The 27,692-nt window shown below is 50.5% G+C and overlaps 1 protein-coding gene across 34 annotated transcripts in view; it reads left to right on the top strand.

Moving 5' to 3' along the window:
* The first annotated feature begins 3,760 nt into the window (after positions 1-3,760).
* The window catches only part of LOC147710068 (butyrophilin subfamily 1 member A1-like), a 538,135-nt gene continuing 514,203 nt past the window's right edge, over positions 3,761-27,692 (top strand). For all 34 annotated transcript variants that reach the window (XM_086920760.1, XM_086920759.1, XM_086920757.1 and 31 more), the window contains exon 1: positions 3,761-3,913. The gene's annotated coding sequence lies outside the window, so the exon portion shown is untranslated. The remainder of the gene's footprint in view (positions 3,914-27,692) is intronic.

Below are 27,692 nucleotides of genomic sequence, written 5' to 3'. Positions count from 1 at the left end.
GCAAGCAGAATTCATGTACGTGTGTAACTTTTAAACGGAGAAGCAGCGAGAAATGAAACGTGAAGAATTGTGTAGAACCTGTATAAAAAGATATAGAGAAGGAGAATATAAAAGTTATGCTTTACGTAGTCTATGTTCTATGTATAATGTATTCACATATGTGTAACGACTTTTGCTAAATACGAATATATAAATGTGTGTTAAAGGTTGTACTGTGTAGAAGGCTTTTTGTGAAAATGCTAGAAAGGTTTAGGTCATTTGTGATTCTAACCTGACTGACCAAGGGTTAGCAGGAGCATAGTCCAATGTATGTAATTTAGTGGACTTACAGGAGTCGTAAATAGCTTGATGTGGACGTGAGAGCCAAGAAGTCTAGCACTTGTTAGATTTAAGGTGACAACGCTGGACAAGGTTTATGGCCTGAACGTGATGAGAAGCGCTTAGAATTTGAAACTTGTTTTGAATGACCATTCACAGGACCTAGAAGGTCAAAGAATAGCAGTTGTAAGTTAAAGTCTTGTTTAAGTTCATATGACTTTTGATCTGAAAGTGTCAGTTGAAGTTGCCAATAAGAAGATGAAGATGACATCTAATGAAGAAAGGTCAACTTAACGGACGGCGAAAGAGATGAAGTAATGGAAGAAGCTAGAAGCTGACATCATCGGGGAAAGTCCGTGGTGGGCGTCAAGGGGCGTTCCACCCACACGGTGATTGTGTATTTTAGGGACAGCACCCCGGGGAGGAGGTAGCAATTGGAGATTAGGAACAGCGAGACGAATTGCTCAGAGCGAAGGCAAGGGTAGATGACTTGAGCAGATGCGCTAAGAGAGATCAGAGCGCAAGAGAGCAGTAGGCCGAGGACCCTTAAGAAGAGCGGATGGGTAGGCAGAGAGGGTACTGCTTCTTAGACTTAAGTTACCTTTAGAGGCTAAGAGAGTTTGAACTTCTTTGAAAGTCAAACTGCTGACACCTTTTTAGGGAAGGAACTTGCGAAGTAGGGATGTCACTTAGTATAGAGTAGGGACAGATTTAACTTGATACTTTTCTCTTTCTGTAGATGACGCCAAGGAACCACTTCACATCGAAGCTTTAACTTGCTGAATGTGGAATTGATATTGTATTCTTTTGTATACTTTGATCCTGAGTGGATTGTATCGCATATAAATTTGACTTTTATATAAAACTTTCAAACTTTATCAGTTGTAAGTGGTTCTTCTGAGTGGCGTCCGTTAATGGGGTTTGTCTAAACCGATACAGGGGTTGTCTTTTACTCAATGACAGATACTAGCGGTCCAAACCAGATGAATGAGATAAGTTATTAAATTGATCATAAATTGATATCAAAATCTCATTCCCCGCACACTCATGACAAAATGCTGGCAAACAAGGGCACACTAGACTATACTAGACACACGGGGACACTCATGACAAAATGCTGGCAAGCGAGGGCACACTGGACCTATACTAGACACATGGGGACACTCATGACAAAATGCTGGCAAACGAGGGCACACTAGACCTATACTAGACACATGGGGACACTCATGACAAAATGCTGGCAAACGAGGGCACACTAGACCTATACTAGACACATGGGGACACTCATGACAAAATGCTGGCAAACTAGGGCACACTAGACCTCTACCAGACACATGGGGACACTCATGAAAAATGCCGGCAAACGAGGGCACACTAGACCTATACTAGGTACATGGGAACATTCATGACAAAATGCTGGCAAGCAAGGGCACACTAGACCTATACTAGACACATGGGGGCACTCATGACAAAATGCTGGCAAACTAGGGCAAACTAGACCTATACTAGACACATGGCGACATTCATGACAAAATGCTGGAGAACGAGAGCACACTAGACCTATACTAGACACACGGGGACACTCATGACAAAATGCTGGCAAACAAAGGCACACTAGACTTATACTAGACACATGGGGACATTATTAACAAGATGCTGGCAAATGAGGACACACTGGACCTATGCTAGACACAGGGGGACATTCATGACAAAATGCTGGCAGGGGCATACTCAGTGCCTTTTTTTCAAGGGGCACTAGTAGAAAACTGCTGGTGCTGGTAGACTTTTGGAAATTCTTGGAATTGGGGGCACCCGTAGCAACATGCCAGCGCTGGTACATTGAGGGTAATTTTTGGCATAAGGGAGGACAATTGTGGCACATAGCAGGGGACAATCATGACTAAATGTCGGCCACGACATAGAGGACTTAAGAATCACCTGTGGCTTAAGAAGGGCCCCAATGGCAAGATTCCAGCAGTGGCATATCATATGTAAGTTTGGGACTAAAGGGGCGCCCATGTCAGATGGGGAGCACCCATGACAGTATGCTGGACCTGGCACGATGGAAGTCATTTTTCGACATAGGGGGGCGGAGCCAACACGTTTTGGTAAAAATGGGGTCAACTCTTGGGGAAAGTGAGGTTGAAGTGGCCTGGCACACCACGAAAGAGATACATATTCAATCAATGCGTTTTCCGTGCATGTTATTTTCAAGCAGAGTTTGGTGAAACAAAGCCTGAAAATGTACTATCTGGTCCGATTTTTTCAAACTTCTCTTAGAAAGACTCCTTCTCAGACCCTCTGCCCCTCTCCCCACCCCACACACTAGGAGCCGCCCTTCACTTCTGGGTCAGCACTACGGCCCATCACTTACAAATACCACCAGCCACCACTCCAGGAACAGAAGGTAAACAGTGTCTTGCAATATTTACTTTCTGCAGCTTCCACTGGGAGTGTGGCTAGGACATTACACTTTAAGTTTAATTATATTAATGTATTCAGCAGTGCAATGCGCACTCTTCTGATTAAACAAAAACAGCAAGTTGTTATGTATGATTTTTGTATTTATATGAAACATGAAGTGTGTGAATAATGATTTCATCTCTATGGGTCACACGAGTGATGGGGCCTGGCAAACGATCTTAAAACAAAATGTATACACAGTTAGGAATAATTTAGTCCAATAAACTAGTTCATATTCAATATGTGGACTAAAACAATTAATACATGTTGCGATAACTACTATTGCGGTATTTAAATCTCTTTTCTTCTCTTCCTGTCATTTATGAACATATTTCTCATCGAGGTTTAGAACAGGGGAATTATTGAATCATGATGACGGCTCGTGGGATAAAACACTAGGTTTCCAGTGCTGTTGTGTGTTTTGTGGCTCTATATGGACTTCAGATGAAGACATCATTTTGCAGGTGACACTAAGAGACTCAATGAATGATCCCCTTTCATATCACATCAGCTCCTAATACAGATGTTCTATAATTCAGGCATTTATCTGTGATGTGTTTTTATATGAATTATGTATTGATTATGGAACTTCAGAAATGTCCATTATTGTGATGTCATCATGGTTAAGAGCATGTGACGTCACTTCCTTGGAGGACTGCGGGCCGTTATGCCACAGGAAAGTTAAAGCGCAGGAGAATGGGAGCAACGCAACCCCCCACAACCTGAGTGAGGGTTGTTCACAGCACTTGTGTGGTACAAAATGCATCCTCGCATCACAAATAGACGCAAGAACACACTTCACGCTAATGTATGACACTGAATGCCAAATTAATTACGTGAATCTCACCCACTCCTTGTTCAAAGTGGGGGGTATTTACATTTTCTGGCCCCCCTTGCTTCAGACTTTGTTCCCCTCTCTCTGCCTGTTTATTCCTCTTGTGTATTTAGCTCTGTTGCCTCTGAGCTGCCCTCTGTACATTTGCACATGTGGACATCACTCCAAGGTCTGGCTTCAGACTTTGGCCCCTGTCGCTGCCCGTAGACACCAAAGCTGCAGCCGCCTCTCTTGAGAGACGGTCCTTTGCTGTCGCTGGTGACCTGAGAGGCAGAGAGGAGCTTGTCCAGCAGACAGGTGAGTTCTCTGCTCTTTATTTTAATATCTCATGCGTCCTCTTTCCTGTCTGATCTCAAACGAGAATACAACCAACTCTGAGCACTGCTCTCCCTCCCAGGCCACCCTCATCTCTCTCGTGAAACATGGTATAGCGCCAACTGCAGTCTGGCTCCGCAGCAGCGCTTGAAATGCGAAAAAAGCAGAAAGGCAGTGGAGCACTGTACATGATCCAAGGCAGGGAGGTGTGCGTGAGATGGGAGGTGGCTGTGTATGTGAGTGTGTGACTCTAGCCAGAAGGCAGGTGTACTCTGTACATGATCCAAGGCAGGGAGGAGAGTCTTGAGATTGAAGGTGGCTGTGTGTGTGAGTGTGTGGTGTGTGTGTGACTCTAGCCATAAGGCAGTGGTACTCTGCACATGATCCAAGGCAGGGAGGAGAGTCTTGAGATTGAAGGTGGCTGTGTGTGTGAGTGTGTGGTGTGTTTGCGACCCTAGCCACAAGGCAGTGATACTTTGTACATGATCCAAGGCAGGGAGGTGGTTCTGAGATTGAAGGTGGGTGTGTATGTGAGTGTGTGGTGTGTGTGTGACTCTAGTCATAAGGCAGTGGTACTCTGTACATGATCCAAGGCAGGGAGGAGAGTCTTGAGATTGAAGGTGGCTGTGTGTGTGAGTGTGTGGTGTGTGTGTGACTCTAGCCATAAGGCAGTGGTACTCTGTACATGATCCAAGGCAGGGAGGAGAGTCTTGAGATTGAAGGTGGCTGTGTATGTGAGTGTGTGGTGTGTGTGTGACTCTAGCCATAAGGCAGTGGTACTCTGTACATGATCCAAGGCAGGGAGGAGAGTCTTGAGATTGAAGGTGGCTGTGTATGTGAGTGTGTGGTGTGTGTGTGACTCTAGCCATAAGGCAGTGGTACTCTGTACATGATCCAAGGCAGGGAGGAGAGTCTTGAGATTGAAGGTGGCTGTGTGTGTGAGTGTGTGGTGTGTGTGTGACTCTAGCCAGAAGGCAGTGGTACTCTGCACATGATCCAAGGCAGGGAGGAGAGTCTTGAGATTGAAGGTGGCTGTGTATGTGAGTGTGTGGTGTGTGTGTGACTCTAGCTATAAGGCAGTGGTACTCTGTACATGATCCAAGGCAGGGAGGAGAGTCTTGAGATTGAAGGTGGCTGTGTGTGTGAGTGTGTGGTGTGTTTGCGACCCTAGCCACAAGGCAGTGATACTTTGTACATGATCCAAGGCAGGGAGGTGGTTCTGAGATTGAAGGTGGGTGTGTATGTGAGTGTGTGGTGTGTGTGTGACTCTAGTCATAAGGCAGTGGTACTCTGTACATGATCCAAGGCAGGGAGGTGTGCATGAGATTGAAGGTGGGTGTGTATGTGAGTGTGAGATGTTTGTGTGACCTAGGGGGGCAGAGACAGAATCAGAGGCTAAGTCTAGGCAGAGGTGGTGGAAAGGGCTAGGTATGTATGCAAAAGCAACGCACTATGCACGGTCATGATACGGGCTCCTGTTTATGTAAAAAGATCGGGGAGAAATACATAAAAAGCATTGGCGAAGACAATAGGTCTGGCCTTATTAAAAAAAAGTTCTTTGGTTCGCGCGTCTGTGAGTGTGGTCCTGAGGGTGGGTGAATGTGCAGTGGAGTCAACGCTTGGATGGATGTGTGAGTGAGTCCTAGAGCACATGGATGAGAGGTGCACCATTACCAGCAGCGTAAGGAGAAAGGCATGCAGAGCAGGCGCAGCATAATGTAAGGCGGTTCAGCAGAATGAGAGATTCAGGAGCTGTAGAATGCGACTTGCAAAGTTGGAGATGCAACAGAACAAGGGGTGCAGGTGCTGTGGAAACAGAAATGCAGCAGGTGCAGCTGAAGAGGGGAGCAGAGAGGAGGATAGGAGATGCAGGCGCTGCGGTACGAGAGGTGTCAGAGAATGGTGAAAGGTGCAGCAGGTGAGCATAAGGAGAGGTGCACAGGATAAGAGGTGCAGCTGCAGCAGTATGGGAGGTGTCAGAGAATGGTGAAAGGTGGAGCAGCTGCAGCATAAAGAGGGGGCAGAGGAGAGGAGGTGTCAGAGAATGGTGAAAGGTGGAGCAGCTGCAGCATAAAGAGAGGTGCCGAGGATAGGAGGTGCAGGTGCAGACAGTATGGTAGGTGTCAGGGAATGGTGAAAGGTGGAGCAGCTGCAGCATCAAGAGAGGTGCCGAGGATAGGAGGTGCAGGTGCAGACAGTATTGTAGGTGTCAGGGAATGGTGAAAGGTGGAGCAGCTGCAGCATAAAGAGAGGTGCAGAGGATAAGAGCTGAAAGTGCAGCAGTATGGGAGGTGTCAGAGAATGGTGAAATGCGCAGCAGATCAATGGATGGAGGTGCAGTCGAAACAGGAGCAGCAGGTGCAGCTACAGAGAGGTGCAAAGGCCAGGAGATGCAGAAGTATGGGAGGTGTCATCGTGAAAGGTGCAGCAGGTGCAGCAGGTGAGAGGTGCAGAGCATAGCAGGTGCAGGTGCAGCAGTGCTGGACTTGTGAGATAACGGTGAAAGGTGCAGCAGCAGGTGCAGCATAAAGAGAGGTGCAGAGGAGAGGAGGTGTCAGAGAATGGTGAAAGGTGCAGTAGGTGCAGCATAAAGAGGGGGCAGAGGAGAGGAGGTGTCAGAGAATGGTGAAAGGTGCAGTAGGTGCAGCATAAAGAGGGGGCAGAGGAGAGGAGGTGTCAGAGAATGGTGAAAGGTGCAGTAGGTGCAGCATAAAGAGAGGTGCAGAGGAGAGGAGGTGTCATAGAATGGTGAAAGGTGCAGTAGGTGCAGCATAAAGAGGGGGCAGAGGAGAGGAGGTGTCAGAGAATGGTGAAAGGTGCAGTAGGTGCAGCATAAAGAGGGGGCAGAGGAGAGGAGGTGTCAGAGAATGGTGAAAGGTGCAGTAGGTGCAGCATAAAGAGAGGTGCAGAGGAGAGGAGGTGTCAGAGAATGGTGAAAGGTGCAGTAGGTGCAGCATAAAGAGGGGGCAGAGGAGAGGAGGTGTCAGAGAATGGTGAAAGGTGCAGTAGGTGCAGCATAAAGAGGGGGCAGAGGAGAGGAGGTGTCAGAGAATGGTGAAAGGTGCAGCAGGCGCAGCATAAAGAGGGGGCAGAGGAGAGGAGGTGTCAGAGAATGGTGAAAGGTGCAGTAGGTGCAGCATAAAGAGGGGGCAGAGGAGAGGAGGTGTCAGAGAATGGTGAAAGGTGCAGTAGGTGCAGCATAAAGAGAGGTGCAGAGGAGAGGAGGTGTCAGAGAATGGTGAAAGGTGCAGTAGGTGCAGCATAAAGAGGGGGCAGAGGAGAGGAGGTGTCAGAGAATGGTGAAAGGTGCAGCAGCAGGTGCAGCATAAAGAGGGGGCAGAGGAGAGGAGGTGTCAGAGAATGGTGAAAGGTGCAGTAGGTGCAGCATAAAGAGGGGGCAGAGGAGAGGAGGTGTCAGAGAATGGTGAAAGGTGCAGTAGGTGCAGCATAAAGAGGGGGCAGAGGAGAGGAGGTGTCAGAGAATGGTGAAAGGTGCAGTAGGTGCAGCATAAAGAGGGGGCAGAGGAGAGGAGTTGTCAGAGAATGGTGAAAGGTGCAGTAGGTGCAGCATAAAGAGGGGGCAGAGGAGAGGAGGTGTCAGAGAATGGTGAAAGGTGCAGTAGGTGCAGCATAAAGAGGGGGCAGAGGAGAGGAGTTGTCAGAGAATGGTGAAAGGTGCAGTAGGTGCAGCATAAAGAGGGGGCAGAGGAGAGGAGGTGTCAGAGAATGGTGAAAGGTGCAGCAGGTGCAGCATAAAGAGGGGGCAGAGGACAGGAGGTGTCAGAGAATGGTGAAAGGTGCAGTAGGTGCAGCATAAAGAGAGGTGCAGAGGAGAGGAGGTGTCAGAGAATGGTGAAAGGTGCAGTAGGTGCAGCATAAAGAGGGGGCAGAGGAGAGGAGGTGTCAGAGAATGGTGAAAGGTGCAGTAGGTGCAGCATAAAGAGAGGTGCCGAGGAGAGGAGGTGTCAGAGAATGGTGAAAGGTGCAGTAGGTGCAGCATAAAGAGAGGTGCCGAGGAGAGGAGGTGTCAGAGAATGGTGAAAGGTGCAGTAGGTGCAGCATAAAGAGAGGTGCAGAGGAGAGGAGGTGTCAGAGAATGGTGAAAGGTGCAGTAGGTGCAGCATAAAGAGGGGGCAGAGGAGAGGAGGTGTCAGAGAATGGTGAAAGGTGCAGCAGCAGGTGCAGCATAAAGAGGGGGCAGAGGAGAGGAGGTGTCAGAGAATGGTGAAAGGTGCAGTAGGTGCAGCATAAAGAGGGGGCAGAGGAGAGGAGGTGTCAGAGAATGGTGAAAGGTGCAGCAGGTGCAGCATAAAGAGGGGGCAGAGGAGAGGAGGTGTCAGAGAATGGTGAAAGGTGCAGTAGGTGCAGCATAAAGAGGGGGCAGAGGAGAGGAGGTGTCAGAGAATGGTGAAAGGTGCAGCAGCAGGTGCAGCATAAAGAGGGGGCAGAGGAGAGGAGGTGTCAGAGAATGGTGAAAGGTGCAGTAGGTGCAGCATAAAGAGGGGGCAGAGGAGAGGAGGTGTCAGAGAATGGTGAAAGGTGCAGTAGGTGCAGCATAAAGAGGGGGCAGAGGAGAGGAGGTGTCAGAGAATGGTGAAAGGTGCAGTAGGTGCAGCATAAAGAGGGGGCAGAGGAGAGGAGGTGTCAGAGAATGGTGAAAGGTGCAGCAGCAGGTGCAGCATAAAGAGGGGGCAGAGGAGAGGAGGTGTCAGAGAATGGTGAAAGGTGCAGTAGGTGCAGCATAAAGAGGGGGCAGAGGAGAGGAGGTGTCAGAGAATGGTGAAAGGTGCAGCAGCAGGTGCAGCATAAAGAGGGGGCAGAGGAGAGGAGGTGTCAGAGAATGGTGAAAGGTGCAGCAGGTGCAGCATAAAGAGGGGGCAGAGGAGAGGAGGTGTCAGAGAATGGTGAAAGGTGCAGTAGGTGCAGCATAAAGAGGGGGCAGAGGAGAGGAGGTGTCAGAGAATGGTGAAAGGTGCAGTAGGTGCAGCATAAAGAGGGGGCAGAGGAGAGGAGGTGTCAGAGAATGGTGAAAGGTGCAGCAGCAGGTGCAGCATAAAGAGGGGGCAGAGGAGAGGAGGTGTCAGAGAATGGTGAAAGGTGCAGCATAAAGAGGGGGCAGAGGAGAGGAGGTGTCAGAGAATGGTGAAAGGTGCAGTAGGTGCAGCATAAAGAGGGGGCAGAGGAGAGGAGGTGTCAGAGAATGGTGAAAGGTGCAGTAGGTGCAGCATAAAGAGGGGGCAGAGGAGAGGAGGTGTCAGAGAATGGTGAAAGGTGCAGCAGCAGGTGCAGCATAAAGAGGGGGCAGAGGAGAGGAGGTGTCAGAGAATGGTGAAAGGTGCAGCAGCAGGTGCAGCATAAAGAGGGGGCAGAGGAGAGGAGGTGTCAGAGAATGGTGAAAGGTGCAGTAGGTGCAGCATAAAGAGGGGGCAGAGGAGAGGAGGTGTCAGAGAATGGTGAAAGGTGCAGCAGCAGGTGCAGCATAAAGAGAGGTGCAGAGGAGAGGAGGTGTCAGAGAATGGTGAAAGGTGCAGTAGGTGCAGCATAAAGAGGGGGCAGAGGAGAGGAGGTGTCAGAGAATGGTGAAAGGTGCAGCAGCAGGTGCAGCATAAAGAGGGGGCAGAGGAGAGGAGGTGTCAGAGAATGGTGAAAGGTGCAGTAGGTGCAGCATAAAGAGGGGGCAGAGGAGAGGAGGTGTCAGAGAATGGTGAAAGGTGCAGCAGGTGCAGCATAAAGAGGGGGCAGAGGAGAGGAGGTGTCAGAGAATGGTGAAAGGTGCAGCAGCAGGTGCAGCATAAAGAGGGGGCAGAGGAGAGGAGGTGTCAGAGAATGGTGAAAGGTGCAGTAGGTGCAGCATAAAGAGAGGTGCAGAGGAGAGGAGGTGTCAGAGAATGGTGAAAGGTGCAGTAGGTGCAGCATAAAGAGGGGGCAGAGGGGAGGAGGTGTCAGAGAATGGTGAAAGGTGCAGTAGGTGCAGCATAAAGAGGGGGCAGAGGAGAGGAGGTGTCAGAGAATGGTGAAAGGTGCAGTAGGTGCAGCATAAAGAGGGGGCAGAGGAGAGGAGGTGTCAGAGAATGGTGAAAGGTGCAGTAGGTGCAGCAGTATGAGAGTTGTTAGAGAATGATGAAATGTGTAGCACGAGGGGGCAGAGGATAGGAGGTGCAGCTGCAGCCATACGTGAGGTGGAAGCACAGTCTCTTCCCTCAGGGCCCTTCCTTTAATTTTCCCCTTTTTCACAAGCTGTGGGAGGAGCACCGTTAGAAGGGAGAAAAAACGTGCACAAAAGAAAGTGTAAGGGATCAAAAAGGTCCAGAAACCGGGGATTGGTAAAGGGAAAGTACATAGAACATAAGCAAATATAGTTTTGCAAAAAGCGCAAGAACGGTTTTGGCATGGCGTGGATTAAACGTATATAGCATGTTTCTCTTTCACCCCCCACCCGCATTGGCCCCCAGTACCCCGATACGTACCGTCTCAAGCCACAACTCTCCCCTTCATTGCCCTCAGTGCTTGACTGTCCGGTCAAAGGTAAGCCTGGGTGTTGTGGCTGCCACCTTTTCTCACAATGAGGTAGGCAGGACCCTGGTTGTGAAGTGCCTTGTAGGCATGGGTTATCAGCGATAGCCACAAGCTCAGCACTCCTGGTGCCAGCCCACGGCAATCAGCATTATTTGGGAGATGCATGCCCATTAAGCTGCCAAACTGCATTCCTGGACACCTGAAGGACCTTATTACCTTCCTATGTGCAGCTGCCCCAGCATTCTCCTCCTCTTTCCTCCAGTAGAATGTACTTGCAATAACTCTGTGGCACTGCAGCAGTGGTCGCCAGAGGCACCGCCTTCAGCGTTCGAGCCATCACTTTCATCACGACCAACACACTATCTCTGAGGCGCATGTGTGTGGCTGCGTTCCCTGATCTATCTGCCCAGTCTATTCTATTATTCTATTCTATTCTACCTATTCTATAGACCTTAAAATCTTACAAACAATCTATCTTGGCAGCCAAGACGGCATATTTTTCACAAAAAACTTTGAATTCAAATAACAAAACGAAAGATATCTTCTCAATTGTAAATGAGCTCTCCCTACCAGATAGAGTCACTCCCCAACCTCTGCCGACCCAAATCCTCTGTGATTCGCTCAATTCTTATTTCATAGAAAAAATCACAACAATAAAAAATAATATGCCAACCCCGGCATCTCCTACTCCTCCTCCTCTTCCCCCTACAAACACTAGTATCTTGACTGAATTCCCACCTATATCTCTACAAGAGTTTGCCTCACTCCTTCATAAAGTCAGCTCGGGATCCCCCAATGATTGCTGTCCTCCGCAGGTCCTGAAAGGAGCCTTTCTTGCATGCCCAGGCCCCCCGCTAGCATTACTTAACAACTCCCTTGCTACCGGGGAGGTCCCATCCTCTTTCAAGCAAGCTGCAGTCTTACCAATCTTAAAAAAAAACAATGCAGACCCTACAATACTCAGTAACTACAGACCCATTTCCCTCCTCCCCTACCTAGGAAAGATCTTGGAGACCTACGTTACCCGCTGCTTGAGCTCTTTCATAGAGAAATCATCTTTCCTAGACCCTCAACAAGCGGGATTCAGACCCCTCCACTCCACCTGAGGCGGTCATAGTAGCAGTCATGGACACCCTCAGGAAAGGAGCTGACAAAAACACCTCTCAAGCCCTAGTCCTATTAGATCTCTCGCCGGCATTTGACACGGTCGATCATACCATCTTGATCGACCGTGTCCACAACGCCGGCATTCAGGGAGTGGCTCTTGACTGGCTCAGATCTTTCCTTCACCAGCGTTCACAGTCCGTCCACCTTTCCACCTTTTCCGCACCCTACACTTCCCTTCCCTGCGGTGTCCCACAGGGCTCTGCACTATCCCCTCTCCTTTTTAATTTGTATCTCCAACCACTTTTAGCCTCCCTCCGCAACTCCCCGGTTACAATCTTTAATTACGCGGACGACCTTCAGTTAATTTTTCCCATAGACTCCCTCCCTTCCTCCCGTATCAACTTCCAGTCCACCATGCTGACCATCGCGGAGTGGATGTACCACAGCCACTTAAAGCTGAACCCTACCAAAACCGAGCTCGTCTTGGTAGGCGGCCCCAATCACCCATGGAATGCCACCTTCTGGCCTACATCTCTGGGGAATGCACCCACTCCTGTGAGCTCAGTAAAAAGCCTGGGGGTGATTATTTCCGAAGATCTATCGATGAGACCACATATCAACGCGGTTACCTCTGCCTGTTTCTTCCACCTCAGGCGGATCCGCAAGATCAGCAGGTTTCTTACCAAAGAGGCCCGGACCCAAGTTGTCATTGCGCTCATCACCTCCAGGCTCGATTACGCCAACATTCTGTACGCAGGAATTCCTGCATGTCACCTCCACCGACTTCAGCTGGTGCAGAATCAGGCTGCTCGCCTGATTTTCCGCCAGCCCAAACATCAGCACGTCACTCCCCTCCTCCGTAGTCTGCATTGGCTCCCTATTTCTAAACGCTGCACTTTCAAACTGGCATGCACTACCTTTAAGGCCCTATCGGACGCAGCTCCCAGGTTCATCTCTTCGGCCTTGTCCCGTCACACTCCTTCCAGAGCCCTTCGCTCAGCATCACTAAACCTCCTCGAGGTCCCCAGATTCAAAAGAAAAAAGCACGGTGGCCTGAGCTTTTCTGTCCTGGCTCCCTCCACCTGGAACTCCCTACCTTCCTCTCTCCGTCTCTGCCCAAAGTACAACTGTTTTTGTACACTTTTAAAAACCCTGCTCTTTCAAGCTGCTTATGATTAATCCCTCACCCTGGATCAACGCTATATGTCAATGAGCGCCAAGAAACCGCTGGTGATAGTGCGCGTTATAAATAATTTTAATAGAATAATAGAATAGAATAGGTGTCAGAGAATAGTAAAAGGTGCAGCTGCAGGTGCAGCATAAATAGGGGAGTGCATGAACAGACTGAAATAAACGCAGTCTGGCTCAAGATTTAAAAAAACCTATGCTGTAGCTGGCCGCGTCATATTGTTGGGGTGTGCCTCTCCTGTGTGCGAACCTATGCTGCAGCTGGCCGCATCATATTTTTGGGGTGTGCCTCTCCTGTGTGCGAACCTATAATGCAGCTGGTTGCGTCATATTGTTGGGGTGTGCCTCTAGTGTGTGCGAACCTATGATGCAGCCGGCTGCGTCATATTTTTGGGGTGTGCCTCTCCTGTGTGCGAACCTATAATGCAGCTGGTTGCGTCATATTGTTGGGGTGTGCCTCTAGTGTGTGCGAACCTATGATGCAGCTGGCCGCGTCATATTGTTGGGGTGTGCCTCTTGTGGGTGCGAACCTATGATGCAGCTGGCCGCGTCATATTGTTGGGGCGTGCCTCTCCTGTGTACGAACCTATACTGCAGCTGGCCGTGTCATATTGTTGGGGTGTGCCTCTCATGGGTGCGAACCTATGCTGCAGCTGGCCGCGTCATATTGTTGGGGTGTGCCTCTCGTGGGTGTGAACCTATGATGCAGCTGGCTGCGTCATATTGTTGGGGTGTGCCTCTCGTGGGTGCGAACCTATGATGCAGCTGGCTGCGTCATATTGTTGGGGTGTGCCTCTCCTGTGTTCACATCATATTGTTGGGGTGTGCCTCTCCTGTGTTTGCATCATATTGTTGGGGTGTGCCTCTCCTGTGTTCGCATCATATTGTTGGGGTGTGCCTCTTGTGTGTGTGAACCTATGATGCAGCTGGTCGTGTCATATTGTTGGGGTGTGCCTCTCCTGTGTTCGAACCTATGATGCAGCCGGCTGCGTCATATTGTTGGGGTGTGCCTCTCCTGTGTGCGAACCTATGCTGTAGCCGGCTGCGTCATATTGTTGGGGTGTGCCTCTCGTGGGTGCGAACCTATGATGCAGCTGGCCGCGTCATGTTGTTGGGGTGTGCCTCTCCTGTGTTTGCTTCATATTGTTGGGGTGTGCCTCTCGTGTGTGCGAACCTATGATGCAGCTGGCCGCGTCATATTGTTGGGGTGTGCCTTTCGTGTGTGCGAACCTATGCTGCAGCCGGCTGCGTCATATTGTTGGGGTGTGCCTCTCGTGTGTGCGAACCTATGCTGCAGCCGGCTGCGTCATATTGTTGGGGTGTGCCTCTAGTGTGTGCGAACTTATGATGCAGCTGGCTGCGTCATATTGTTGGGGTGTGCCTCTCCTGTGTGCGAATCTATGCTGCAGCCGGCTGCGTCATATTGTTGGGGTGTGCCTCTCGTGTGTGCGAACCTATGATGCAGCCGGCTGCGTCATATTGTTGGGGTGTGCCTCTTGTGGGTGCGAACCTATGATGCAGCTGACCGCGTCATATTGTTGGGGCGTGCCTCTCGTGTGTGCGAACCTATGATGCAGCCGGCTGCATCATATTGTTGGGGTGTGCCTCTCGTGTGTGCGAACCTATGATGCAGCCGGCTGCGTCATATTGTTGGGGTGTGCCTCTCCTTTGTGCGAACCTATGATGCAGCCGGCTGCGTCATATTGTTGGGGTGTGCCTCTCCTGTGTGCGAACCTATGATGCAGCTGGCTGCGTCATATTGTTGGGGTGTGCCTCTCCTGTGTTCGCATCATATTGTTGGGGTGTGCCTCTCCTGTGTTCGCATCATATTGTTGGGGTGTGCCCCTCCTGTGTTCGCATCATATTGTTGGGGTGTGCCTCTCGTGTGTGCGAACCTATGATGCAGCCGGCTGCGTCATATTGTTGGGGTGTGCCTCTCGTGTGTGCGAACCTATGATGCAGCCGGCTGCGTCATATTGTTGGGGTGTGCCTCTCCTGTGTGCGAACCTATGATGCAGCCGGCTGCGTCATATTGTTGGGGTGTGCCTCTACTGTGTGCGAACCTATGATGCAGCTGGCTGCGTCATATTGTTGGGGTGTGCCTCTCCTGTGTTTGCATCATATTGTTGGGGTGTGCCTCTCCTGTGTTCGCATCATATTGTTGGGGTGTGCCTCTCCTGTGTTCACATCATATTGTTGGGGTGTGCCTCTCGTGTGTGTGAACCTATGATGCAGCTGGCCGCGTCATATTGTTGGGGCGTGACTCTCGTGTGTCCAAACCTATGATGCAGCCGGCTGCGTCATATTGTTGGGGTGTGCCTCTCGTGTGTGCGAACCTATGATGCAGCCGGCTGCGTCATATTGTTGGGATGTGCCTCTCCTGTGTGCGAACCTATGATGCAGCCGGCTGCGTCATATTGTTGGGGTGTGCCTCTCCTGTGTGCGAACCTATGATGCAGCTGGCTGCGTCATATTGTTGGGGTGTGCCTCTCCTGTGTTCGCATCATATTGTTGGGGTGTGCCTCTCCTGTGTTCGCATCATATTGTTGGGGTGTGCTTCTCCTGTGTTCGCATCATATTGTTGGGGTGTGCCTCTCCTGTGTTCGCGCCATATTGTTGGGGTGTGCCTCTCCTGTGTTCGCATCATATTGTTGGGGTGTGCCTCTCCTGTGTTCGCATCATATTGTTGGGGTGTGCTTCTCCTGTGTTCGCATCATATTGTTGGGGTGTGCCTCTCCTGTGTTCGCGTCATATTGTTGAGGTGTGCCTCTCCTGTGTTCGCGTTTATGGTCTGGTGCCTAAGGTCACCAGGACTCTAGCACGCACTACAATAAATTCAAATTCTCCAATAGTACATTCAAGTCCAATTTTTATCAAGTTATTAAAGGTAAAGCATCACAAGTTCATTTGTTGTCATACATGATTATCTACACAATAAACAAAATAAATTTCCATTATATCCTTATATATGTGGATCATACTAAATAATAAATACAATAAAAACCCAATGCATTTCGGGGCTGAAGCCCCTTCGTCAGGGGTATGTTTTAAAAGAAAGAGAAAAGAAAAGAAAAAGAGACTCAGTTACTCTTGATGCCTGAGAGGAACATGAAGCTTCTACATTTTATGCAACTTAACGATTCTTACCACGAGTGTAGGGTCACACGACCAATCTTTGATTCGATGATTTTGTTATATGACAACGAAACATCTAAAGAAAAAATGTCACTTTAACACTTATGTTTTAGGGAATGCAGGTATCTTTTAGTTATTTGAACTAAAAGTCAGTTTACCTGAGCCTTCTTTACAAGTTTGGTGTCTGCAACAAAAATATTAAGGTTTTCATTAGGGAAAGAACGAAACAAAACGTTATTAACTTTGCTCAGTACGCTGTACGTTATTTTTAGGAAAGCGTGTCAAGATGCTCACCTGTAGAAAATCTTGTGAATACGTATGTGGAAAACCCTACATGGAGTAAAAAATGCAAATTCTAATGAGCATTATTTGATGCGTTATATAGATCTAGTTACCAAGCTCTGACGAATTAGGAATAGGATATACCTGCGAGCCTCTACCAGAAGTATCTCGGTCTCGCTACTTCAATATGTACATTTCGCTGTGGATAAAAAAAGCAAACGCATTCAAAAACCTGCTCTCGGGTATATGTAGTACACGTTAGTACTTGCTCAAAGTTTCGAGCTTACCGTTTACGTGAAAGCATCTCATTTAATACGGTGTCCTGGGTTGAGTACGCCGACCGGAGCGAACCTGACTTTTAAGTCCTTTCTTTATTGTTTGTTACTTGCTATGTTGCAATAGACGAAGGACTAATCCACGTAATATTTTAACGGACGCCATTAATGAGAAGTACAAATCGGCTTTTTAATACTAATGCAAACTTATTGCATGATTTATGGTGTGGGCTAAATACGATATCGCCCAATTAATAGATATACGCATAAAATAACGACAGGTAAATGGAAAGAAAGAAAAGGAAAAAATAGAAGGAAAAAATAAAAATAAATAAATAAAAAAGCTCAATGGGTGGAACTCAAACAAAATATATAACCATTGGTTGACGTGCATCATCCTGCCTATTTACAATCTTGTACAAATAAGACTCATTCCTAAACTAATATACCCTTTTCAGACTCATGTGTGACTACTTATGTTTATGTGTGATCAAAGGATATGGTTGGTATGTTATTGTGTCGAGTGTGCATACACATCACTGTGGGTTCGAGTCCCTCGAGGGTCCTGTCACAGAATTATTTACAAAAAGCAAGTCATTTCCATTTTATCATTTAACCCGTTTGGGGTCAAAGTTGGTAATTTACGTATCCAAAAGGCTTCTCTTTGGAGAAGGATCTTCGCATTATCCTGTCCTAATCGCTGTGGAACAAGTTCGATGATTTGAAATCTTAATTGGGCTATTGTATGCCCTGTGTCCATCCAGTGCTTCGCCAACGGGGAGGTACTGTTCTTATTACGAATCTGAATTTTGTGTTCAGACAATCGCAGTTTTAGCTTCCTATCAGTTTTCCCAATGTACAATAACCCGCATGGACATTTGATTGAATAGACTACGTGTTCTGAGTTGCAGTTGGTAGTATGTCTTAGTGAAATTCTTTCACCTGTACGTGGGTGCAATAAAGTATTCCCCGATATAACATTATTGCAGTTCTTGCAATTGAAACATCGAGTCGTGCCTTTGTAGCTTTCTTGTTGTTGAATATTCATCTCATCTCTTAGTGGTTTATTTAACAGTTCCTTCAGATTCTGTGCTCGTTTATAAGAAAACGAGGGTTTATCGATGAACAATGTTCCAAAGTCTTTTTCAACTTGCAGAATCTCCCATCTTTTTTGAATTATTCTTTTTTTATCTCTAGATGCTGACGAATATTTCGATACAAAGACCATCCTCCTATTGACTGTGTTCGCATCATATTATTGGTGTGTGCTTCTCCTGTGTTCGCATCATATTGTTGATGTGTGCCTCTCCTGTGTGCAAACCTATGATGCAGCTGGCTGCGTCATATTGTTGGGGTGTGCCTCTCGTGTGTGCGAACCTATGATGCAGCTGGTCGTGTCATATTGTTGGGGTGTGCCTCTCCTGTGTGCGAACCTATGATGCAGCTGGCCGCGTCATATTGTTTGGGTGTGCCTATCGTGTGTGCGAACCTATGATGCAGATGGTCGTGTCATATTGTTGGGGTGTGCCTCTTGTGTGTGCTAACCTATGATGCAGCTGGTCGCATCAAATTGTTGGGGTGAGCCTCTCGTGGGTGCGAACCTATGATGCAGCTGCCCGCGTCATATTGCTGGGGTGTGCCTCTCCTGTGTGCGAACCTATGATGCAGCTGGCCACGTCATATTGTTGAGGTGTGACTCTCGTGTGCGCGAACCTATGATGCAGCTGGCCATGTCATATTGTTGGGGTGTGTCTCTCGTGTGTGCGAACCTATGATGCAGCTGGTCGCGTCATATTGTTGGGGTGTGCCTCTCCTGTGTGCGAACCTATGATGCAGCCGGCTGCGTCATATTGTTGGGGTGTGCCTCTCCTGTGTGCGAACCTATGATGCAGCTGGCTGCGTCATATTGTTGGGGTGTGCCTCTCCTGTGTTCGCATCATATTGTTGGGGTGTGCTTCTCCTGTGTTCGCATCATATTGTTGGGGTGTGCCTCTCCTGTGTTCGCGTCATATTGTTGAGGTGTGCCTCTCCTGTGTTCGCGTTTATGGTCTGGTGCCTAAGGTCACCAGGACTCTAGCACGCACTACAATAAATTCAAATTCTCCAATAGTACATTCAAGTCCAATTTTTATCAAGTTATTAAAGGTAAAGCATCACAAGTTCATTTGTTGTCATACATGATTATCTACACAATAAACAAAATAAATTTCCATTATATCCTTATATATGTGGATCATACTAAATAATAAATACAATAAAAACCCAATGCATTTCGGGGCTGAAGCCCCTTCGTCAGGGGTCTGTTTTAAAAGAAAGAGAAAAGAAAAGAAAAAGAGACTCAGTTACTCTTGAAGCCTGAGAGGAACATGAAGCTTCTACATTTTATGCAACTTAACGATTCTTACCACGAGTGTAGGGTCACACGACCAATCTTTGATTCGATGATTTTGTTATATGACAACGAAACATCTAAAGAAAAAATGTCACTTTAACACTTATGTTTTAGGGAATGCAGGTATCTTTTAGTTATTTGAACTAAAAGTCAGTTTACCTGAGCCTTCTTTACAAGTTTGGTGTCTGCAACAAAAATATTAAGGTTGTCATTAGGGAAAGAACGAAACAAAACGTTATTAACTACGCTCAGTACGCTGTACGTTATTTTTAGGAAAGCGTGTCAAGATGCTCACCTGTAGAAAATCTTGTGAATACGTATGTGGAAAACCCTACATGGAGTAAAAAATGCAAATTCTAATGAGCATTATTTAATGCGTTATATAGATCTAGTTACCAAGCTCTCACGAATTAGGAATAGGATATACCTGCGAGCCTCTACCAGAAGTATCTCGGGCTCGCTACTTCAATATGTACGTTCCGCTGTGGATAAAAAAAGCAAACGCATTCAAAAACCTGCTCTCGGGTATATGTAGTACACGTTAGTACTTGCTCAAAGTTTCGAGCTTACCGTTTACGTGAAAGCGTCTCATTGAATACGGTGTCCTGGGTTGAGTACGCCGACCGGAGCGAACCTGACTTTTAAGTCCTTTCTTTATTGTTTGTTACTCGCTATGTTGCAATAGACGAAGGACTAATCCACATAATATTTTAACGGGCACCATTAATGAGAAGTACAAATCGGCTTTTTAATACTAATGCAAACTTATTGCATGATTTATGGTGTGGGCTAAATACGATATCGCCCAATGAATAGATATACGCATAAAATAACGACAGGTAAAGGGAAAGAAAGAAAAGGAAAAAATAGAAGGAAAAAATAAAAATAAATAAATAAAAAAGCTCAATGGGTGGAACTCAAACAAAATATATAACCATTGGTTGACGTGCATCATCCTGCCTATTTACAATCTTGTACAAATAAGACTCATTCCTAAACTAATATACCCTTTTCAGACTCATGTGTGACTACTTATGTTTATGTGTGATCAAAGGATATGGTTGGTATGTTAGTGTGTCGAGTGTGCATACACATCACTGTGGGATCGAGTCCCTCGAGGGTCCTGTCACAGAATTATTTACAAAAAGCAAGTCATTTCCATTTTATCATTTAACCCGTTTGGGGTCAAAGTTGGTAATTTACGTATCCAAAAGGCTTCTCTTTGGAGAAGGATCTTCGCATTATCCTGTCCTAATCGCTGTGGAACATGTTCGATGATTTGAAATCTTAATTGGGCTATTGTATGCCCTGTGTCCATCCAGTGCTTCGCCAACGGGGAGGTACTGTTCTTATTACGAATCCGAATTTTGTGTTCAGACAATCGCAGTTTTAGTTTCCTATCAGTTTTCCCAATGTACAATAACCCGCATGGACATTTGATTGAATAGACTACGTGTTCTGAGTTGCAGTTGGTAGTATGTCTTAGTGAAATTCTTTCACCTGTACGTGGGTGCAATAAAGTATTCCCCGATATAACATTATTGCAGTTCTTGCAATTGAAACATCGAGTCGTGCCTTTGTAGCTTTCTTGTTGTTGAATATTCATCTCATCTCTTAGTGGTTTATTTAACAGTTCCTTCAGATTCTGTGCTCGTTTATAACCAAACGAGGGTTTATCGATGAACAATGTTCCAAAGTCTTTTTCAACTTGCAGAATCTCCCATCTTTTTTGAATTATTCTTTTTATATCTCTAGATGCTGTCGAATATTTTGATACAAAGATGTTAGACGGACCGGGAGGGTCGGCCGAGGATAAAGGGGGAGAGGTCTCCGGGGAGAGCCGTCTCCGGCGATCGTACAGACAAGTAACTTCCCCCCCACAGACGGACACCACACAAGGGTAAAGTTCAACGATACTTTATAGGCAATTCTTTAAGTACGATAGAATGGTACAAGGAGGTCTGGACTCAGGGGTCCCCTCGATTCTGGTCTCTGGTTTGGGAGAAGGGTAGCGGGACAGTCTTGTTACCAAAAGATGAAAATAGCTCTCAATCCTCGAGCTCGGCGTTCTAGATGATCGGGCCGCGGCGGAGCCAGCAGGTCCCGAGATGGACGAAGGAAGCGACGGTCCGCGGCGGAGCCAGCAGGTCCCGATGAAGATGGTGGTTACAAACGGTCCGCGGCCACGCCAGCAGGTCCCGACGACAATGAAGGATTATGAAGGTTACGAAGGTTGCGGCAGCGCCAGCAGGCAGGACGATGATGCGCAAGGCAGAGCTACGGCAGCGCCAGTAGTCCGTCAAGAATGAGTTCTTCTCTGCGTCTCTCGACTCCAGGATACAACTGCCTTCCTGCTCTGGAGCTGCCCCAGTTATAGGGCTGGTGCCCTTTGATGTCCGGACCCTCGCACTTGGAGGTCGGGAGGTCCGGGATGAGGGTGTCCAGACACCCAGCAGGGGGGTGGAGCCAGCGCCCGGGGAGGCGATGGGCGAGCGGCACTTGGCGGGGGAGAGCCATCGACACCTCTTTCTCCCATTGACTTGCCAAGTAGCCCGCTCACCTCCTGGGTGGATGGTGGTGCCGGGATGTCTGAGGCCCGGCTAGGCCCAGGGTTGAGGTCGATCGGGGGCCAGGCGGCCTCGTGGTGGAGTGTCCAAGATGGCGCCCAGGCTGGGCGCGCGGGCCAGTAGTGGGTCGGGCCCACGAGGTCGATATGTTCCGGGGCAGGAGTCCCGGAGGGGGACGGAAGACGTGCAGTGGTGGTGTGTAGCTCTTGCGTGACCGGGCTCGGGCCTGGTCGGGCCGAGGGGGAGCGGCCCTTCATGTGGCCTGTCCAACATGCGTCCCCCCCAGCTGAAGGCGGGGAGAGTTACCCATCCTCTTGGGGACTCTCCTCGTCGAGGCGGAAGAACCGGGACAGGCCATCCGCGTTGGCGTGATCTGGCCCAGGCCGGTGCTCAACAGTGAAGTCCATCCCTTGTAGGGAGATGGACCAACGTAGTAGTTTCGGGTTTTCCCCCCGCATCTGCATCAGCCACTGCAGGGGTCGATGGTCGGTCTGCACCCGAAAGTGTGTGCCAAAGAGGTAGGGCCGGAGCTTTTTGAGGGCCCATACCACAGCGAAGGCCTCCCTCTCTATGGTGCTCCAGCGTTGTTCTCGGGGTAGGAGTCGCCTGCTGATGAAGGCCACTGGCTGATCAAGGCCTTCGGTGTTCACTTGAGACAGGACTGCCCCAATGCCATGGTCGGAGGCATCCGTCTGGACGACGAACTCTCGGCTGTAGTCGGGGGCCTGGAGCACAGGGGCGGAGCACATGGCGGCCTTCAATTGTTCGAAGGCTGTTTGACAATCTGGGGTCCAGTTGACTTTCTTGGGTTGATTTTTGGACGTGAGTTCTGTGAGGGGCCCCACTATGGTACCATAGTCTTTTACGAACCTTCGGTAATAGCCCGTGAGGCCCAGGAAGGCGCGTACCTCGGTCTGGGTGATGGGGGGCTGCCAGGACTGGATGGCGGCAATCTTGAGCTGCAGAGGGGCCACCAGGCCGCTTCCCACTTGGTGTCCGAGGTAGGTTACGGACCCCTGACCAATTTGGCATTTGCTGGCCTTGATCGTGAGGCCAGCCCGCTGAAGGGCCTGTAGCACGGCTCGGAGGTGGTGGAGGTGCTCGGGCCAATGGTGGCTGTATACAGCGATGTCGTCTAGGTAGGCGGCGCTGAATCCTTCGAGCCCCGCCAGGACCTGATTGACGAGCCGCTGAAATGTTGCTGGAGCATTCTTCATGCCGAAGGGCATGACCTTGAAATGGTAATGGCCATCAGGGGTGGAAAAGGCAGAACGTTCTTGGGCCCGGGGTGTGAGGCCGATCTGCCAGTAGCCCGCCGTCAGGTCGAAAATACTGAGGTAGCGGGCAGCTCCCATGCGGTCGATTAGTTCGTCTGCCCGGGGGATGGGATTTGCGTCTGTTCTGGTGACCGCATTCAAGCCCCGGTAGTCGACGCAGAACCGGAGTTCTGGTGTGGCGCCGGGAGCGGCTGCTTTGGGGACCAGCACTACAGGGCTGGCCCAGGGGCTGTCTGAGGGCTCGATGACCCCGAGCGTGAGCATTTTGGTTACTTCTTCCTGGATGCAGGCCCGTACCCGATCTGGCACGCGGTAGGCCCGGTGGCGGATAGGGGGGCTGTCCCCCGTGTCCACGTCGTGCACACACCAGGGAGTGACACCTGGGGTGAGGGAAAACAGGCTGGCGAACTGCAACAGAAGGTCTCGACACTCCTGGCGTTGTTCCCGGGTGAGGGCCTCCGAGAGTCGGACCCCATCCACGGAGCCGTCTTTCTCCCGAGTCCGTAGGAGGTCCGGGAGGGGCTCGGAGTCTTCTTCGGCCCCATTGTCTGTGGCCATCAGGAGGCTGAGTTCTGAACGCACAAAGTGGGGTTTCAGTCTATTAGCGTGGAGGACCCGGAGGGGGTTCCGGGAAGATTCCATGTCGATGAGATAGGTGGCGGGACCCTTGCGCTCGACTACTTTGAAGGGCCCTGTCCACTTGTCTTGCAGGGCGCAGTGTTCGGTGGGGGACATCACCCATACCTGTTGCCCAGGTTCAAATTCGATGGAGGAGGCATTCCGGTCATACCACTTTTTCATGTCCTCTTGACTGGCCTCTAGGTTGGCTTTTGCCAGTTCTCTGAACCGCCGGGTCTGGTTGCGGAGGGTTAGGAGGTACCTGAAGACATCTGGGGGGTTCTTTAGAGGGGGCATCTCCCAGCCTTCCTTGACTAGGCTGAGCGGCCCCCGTACTGGATGTCCATACAGCAGTTCAAACGGGCTGAAGCCGAGGGACTTCTGGGGGACCTCTCGATATGCGAAGAGGAGGCACGGTAGCAGCACATCCCACTGGCGACGGAGGGGCTCTTCCAACCCCCCAATCATCCCTTTGAGCGTGCGGTTGAACCGCTCAACGAGTCAGTTTCCTTGAGGGTGATAGGGGGTCGTGAATCGGTAGGTAACCCCACACTGTTGCCAGAGGGACTTCATATATTTGGAAATAAAGTTCGTGCCTCTGTCGCTGACGACTTCTCGGGGGAAGCCCACCCGGGAGAAGATTCCCATCAGAGCCCGGCCGACTACCGGAGCTGTCACAGTTCGCAGGGGAACAGCCTCGGGGTAGCGGGTGGCGTGGTCTACTAGCACCAGGATGAACCGATGGCCTTGTTTTGTACGCGGGTCCAGGGGCCCCACAATGTCTATCCCGACCCTCTCGAACGGGGTGGTGACCACGGGAAAAGGTTGCAGGGGGGCCTTTAGTTTGCGGCCGCTCTTTCCACTGGCTTGGCACGTGGGGCAAGATCGGCAATGCTGGTGTACATCGTTCCTCATTTTGGGCCAGAAGAAGTGGGTCACTAGGCGGCTGTAGGTTTTATCTTGACCCAGGTGACCAGCCAGGGGGACATCGTGGGCCAGGTTTAGTAGAAAGTCTCTAAAACGGAGGGGCACCACTAGCACTCGGCTGGCTCCCAACTCCGCGATTCTTTGTTCACTGTACAGCAGATCATTGTCCCAGTAGACCCAATGTGTTCCGGAGGTATCCCCTGCGCTTTGGGCGAGGGCTTGTTGGCGGAGTCCCTCGAGGGAGGGACAGGTCTTCTGTTCTTGGCGAAACTGTTCTTGCGTGGGCCCCCCCTCTTGAGGCCACTGGTCGAGGTTAGCGAGGTCTGGAGGTTGAGCTGGTTCTGGGGGGACGTCACGGTCGGTGGTTTCGACTGGGGCGACCGGAGGCGGAGGCGCCGGCCATTCAGGTTCCTCGGGTCGGGGTTTGGCACGGGCGGCCATGGACCGGGTGGTGACGCACGCCCAGTCCGGGATGCCTAACATCCCCAGGTGTTCTCGTCATTCTACGGCTGCCCACGGAGAGCTTTCAAGGTCGTTCCCCAGGAGGCAGTCTACGGGGGCATCGTCTCGGACCGTTACTTTCAACATGCCGGAGACCCCTCCCCATTCGAAAGGGACGCAGGCCATTCGACACAGACTTTCCGAGTTATCGGCTGAACGGACAGGGCAGAGAATGTTTGGTAGGAACTGTTCTGGGGCCACCAGGTGACAGCGGACGGCTGTCACACTGGCCCCGGTGTCACGGAGGGCTTCGGCCCGGCGTCCATTGATGCTCACCCATTGGCTGTACTTCTGGGTGTTAGCGGGTAGGGGGACCCGCGGGACCATGTCTTTCCCCCCTAAGCATGCAAGAGCCATGGCGGCTGGCTCCCATTCTTGATGCTCTTGCTCATATTCTTCTTGTTCCTCTGAGATCTGTTCCTCCCCCAGAGCGGCAGCGGCTACTTGGCGGGGTCTTGGGCTCTGGTACTGGGGGCAGTTTGGGTCGTTTGCATAGTGGCCGACTCGTTGGCATCGATGGCACGTAACATTGGCTCTGTATCCCGGTCGCGCCGGGGTGCTGCCCCGGTTGGCCGGGGGGGTGGTGCTGGTAGCGGGGGCGACCGGGGCGTTGTCTCTTCCGCGTCCTTGGCCTCCTCCTCCTCCTCGGGGACGGTGCTGACCGTTGTTGTTCCGGCTCTGTTCATAGGACCCATTTCGGCCCACTCTGGTGATTTCCCACCGGTCAGCCTCGGCTGCGAGCTGCCGGGGATCGGTCAATTTGCTGTCGAGGAGGTGCTGGCGGAGCTCAATAAAGCAATTGTTCGATAGATGCTCCCATACCATAAGATTGAAGAGCTGTTCGTAGGTTGTGACCTTGCTTCCTTTGATCCAGCCCTCGAAGGCTCGGCTAAAATAGTTTACATAGTCCACCCAAGTTGTACCCGGGATGCGGGTGCAGTCTCGGAACCTCTGACGGTACATCTCGGGTGTGAGGCCATAGCGGGTGAGGAGTGCAGCTTTCATATGGTCATAGGAGGTCATCTGGTGGTCCGGGAGCTGTAGCAGGGCGTCGCGGCCCTCATTGAGGAATCTCCCCCATAGACCGGCTCCCCAGTCGCTTCTATCGATCCGGTGGGCGGTCATAGCGATTTCGTAGGCCTTAAACCATTGCTGGATGTCGTCCTCTCGGAAGTATTCTCGAACGACATCCTTGGGGATGTGTACCTTTTTCTCTGTTGCCCCTGGGGTGTGGGGTTGCTCGGGCACCCCTACTTCTTTATTCTGCTTGCGTAAGTCGATCTCCGCTAATTTTCGCTCGTGTTCATATGCCAGTTTCTTTTCCTCGAGCTCCCTTTGTCTCTGTTTTTCCTCTCTTTCTTCTCGGAGACGCAGGTGCTCTAAGTTTATTTTTTGTTCGGCCAACTTAAGTTCAACATCCATTTTGAGCCGGGCCATTTCTAGCTCGTGTAGTCGGGTTTTTTCTCTTTCCTGGATCTCGTCTTGCGAGAGACCCGTTCTTCGCTCCTCAGGGGCCGTGGTGTTTTTTCTATTGCTGCGATGTTTTGGTCGGGGGTTCCGGCAGCCCCGGTTTCTGCCCAAGACTCTAGGGCATGCTTGAAATCGTCTTTGGTACTTAGACCGGTGGTAGCGATACCTAGTTCGATGCAGAATTGTTTTAATTCACGATGGCTGTACTCGTCCAATTTCTCCATCTGAAATTTCTCGGTGGATCCGCTTTCTTTGTTTGACATCGTGATTTCGTCGTGGGGTGAGCTACTTTCTGTACGATTATGCGGTGATTCGGATCGCGCCGCTGGCCACCAATGTTAGACGGACCGGGAGGGTCGGCCGAGGATAAAGGGGGAGAGGTCTCCGGGGAGAGCCGTCTCCGGCGATCGTACAGACAAGTAACTTCCCCCCCACAGACGGACACCACACAAGGGTAAAGTTCAACGATACTTTATAGGCAATTCTTTAAGTACGATAGAATGGTACAAGGAGGTCTGGACTCAGGGGTCCCCTCGATTCTGGTCTCTGGTTTGGGAGAAGGGTAGCGGGACAGTCTTGTTACCAAAAGATGAAAATAGCTCTCAATCCTCGAGCTCGGCGTTCTAGATGATCGGGCCGCGGCGGAGCCAGCAGGTCCCGAGATGGACGAAGGAAGCGACGGTCCGCGGCGGAGCCAGCAGGTCCCGATGAAGATGGTGGTTACAAACGGTCCGCGGCCACGCCAGCAGGTCCCGACGACGATGAAGGATTATGAAGGTTACGAAGGTTGCGGCAGCGCCAGCAGGCAGGACGATGATGCGCAAGGCAGAGCTACGGCAGCGCCAGTAGTCCGTCAAGAATGAGTTCTTCTCTGCGTCTCTCGACTCCAGGATACAACTGCCTTCCTGCTCTGGAGCTGCCCCAGTTATAGGGCTGGTGCCCTTTGATGTCCGGACCCTCGCACTTGGAGGTCGGGAGGTCCGGGATGAGGGTGTCCAGACACCCAGCAGGGGGGTGGAGCCAGCGCCCGGGGAGGCGATGGGCGAGCAGCACTTGGCGGGGGAGAGCCATCGACACCTCTTTCTCCCATTGACTTGCCAAGTAGCCCGCTCACCTCCTGGGTGGATGGTGGTGCCGGGATGTCTGAGGCCCGGCTAGGCCCAGGGTTGAGGTCGATCGGGGGCCAGGCGGCCTCGTGGTGGAGTGTCCAAGATGGCGCCCAGGCTGGGCGCGCGGGCCAGTAGTGGGTCGGGCCCACGAGGTCGATATGTTCCGGGGCAGGAGTCCCGGAGGGGGACGGAAGACGTGCAGTGGTGGTGTGTAGCTCTTGCGTGACCGGGCTCGGGCCTGGTCGGGCCGAGGGGGAGCGGCCCTTCATGTGGCCTGTCCAACAAAAGACCATCCTCCTATTGACTGTGTTTGCATCATATTATTGGTGTGTGCTTCTCCTGTGTTCGCATCATATTGTTGATGTGTGCCTCTCCTGTGTGCAAACCTATGATGCAG

This window comes from Lissotriton vulgaris, chromosome 5, assembly GCF_964263255.1.
Source record: "Lissotriton vulgaris chromosome 5, aLisVul1.2, whole genome shotgun sequence".
NCBI lineage: Eukaryota > Metazoa > Chordata > Amphibia > Caudata > Salamandridae > Lissotriton > Lissotriton vulgaris.
Note: the sequence above shows the minus strand (reverse complement) of the source record. Positions and strands in the feature narration are given on the sequence as shown.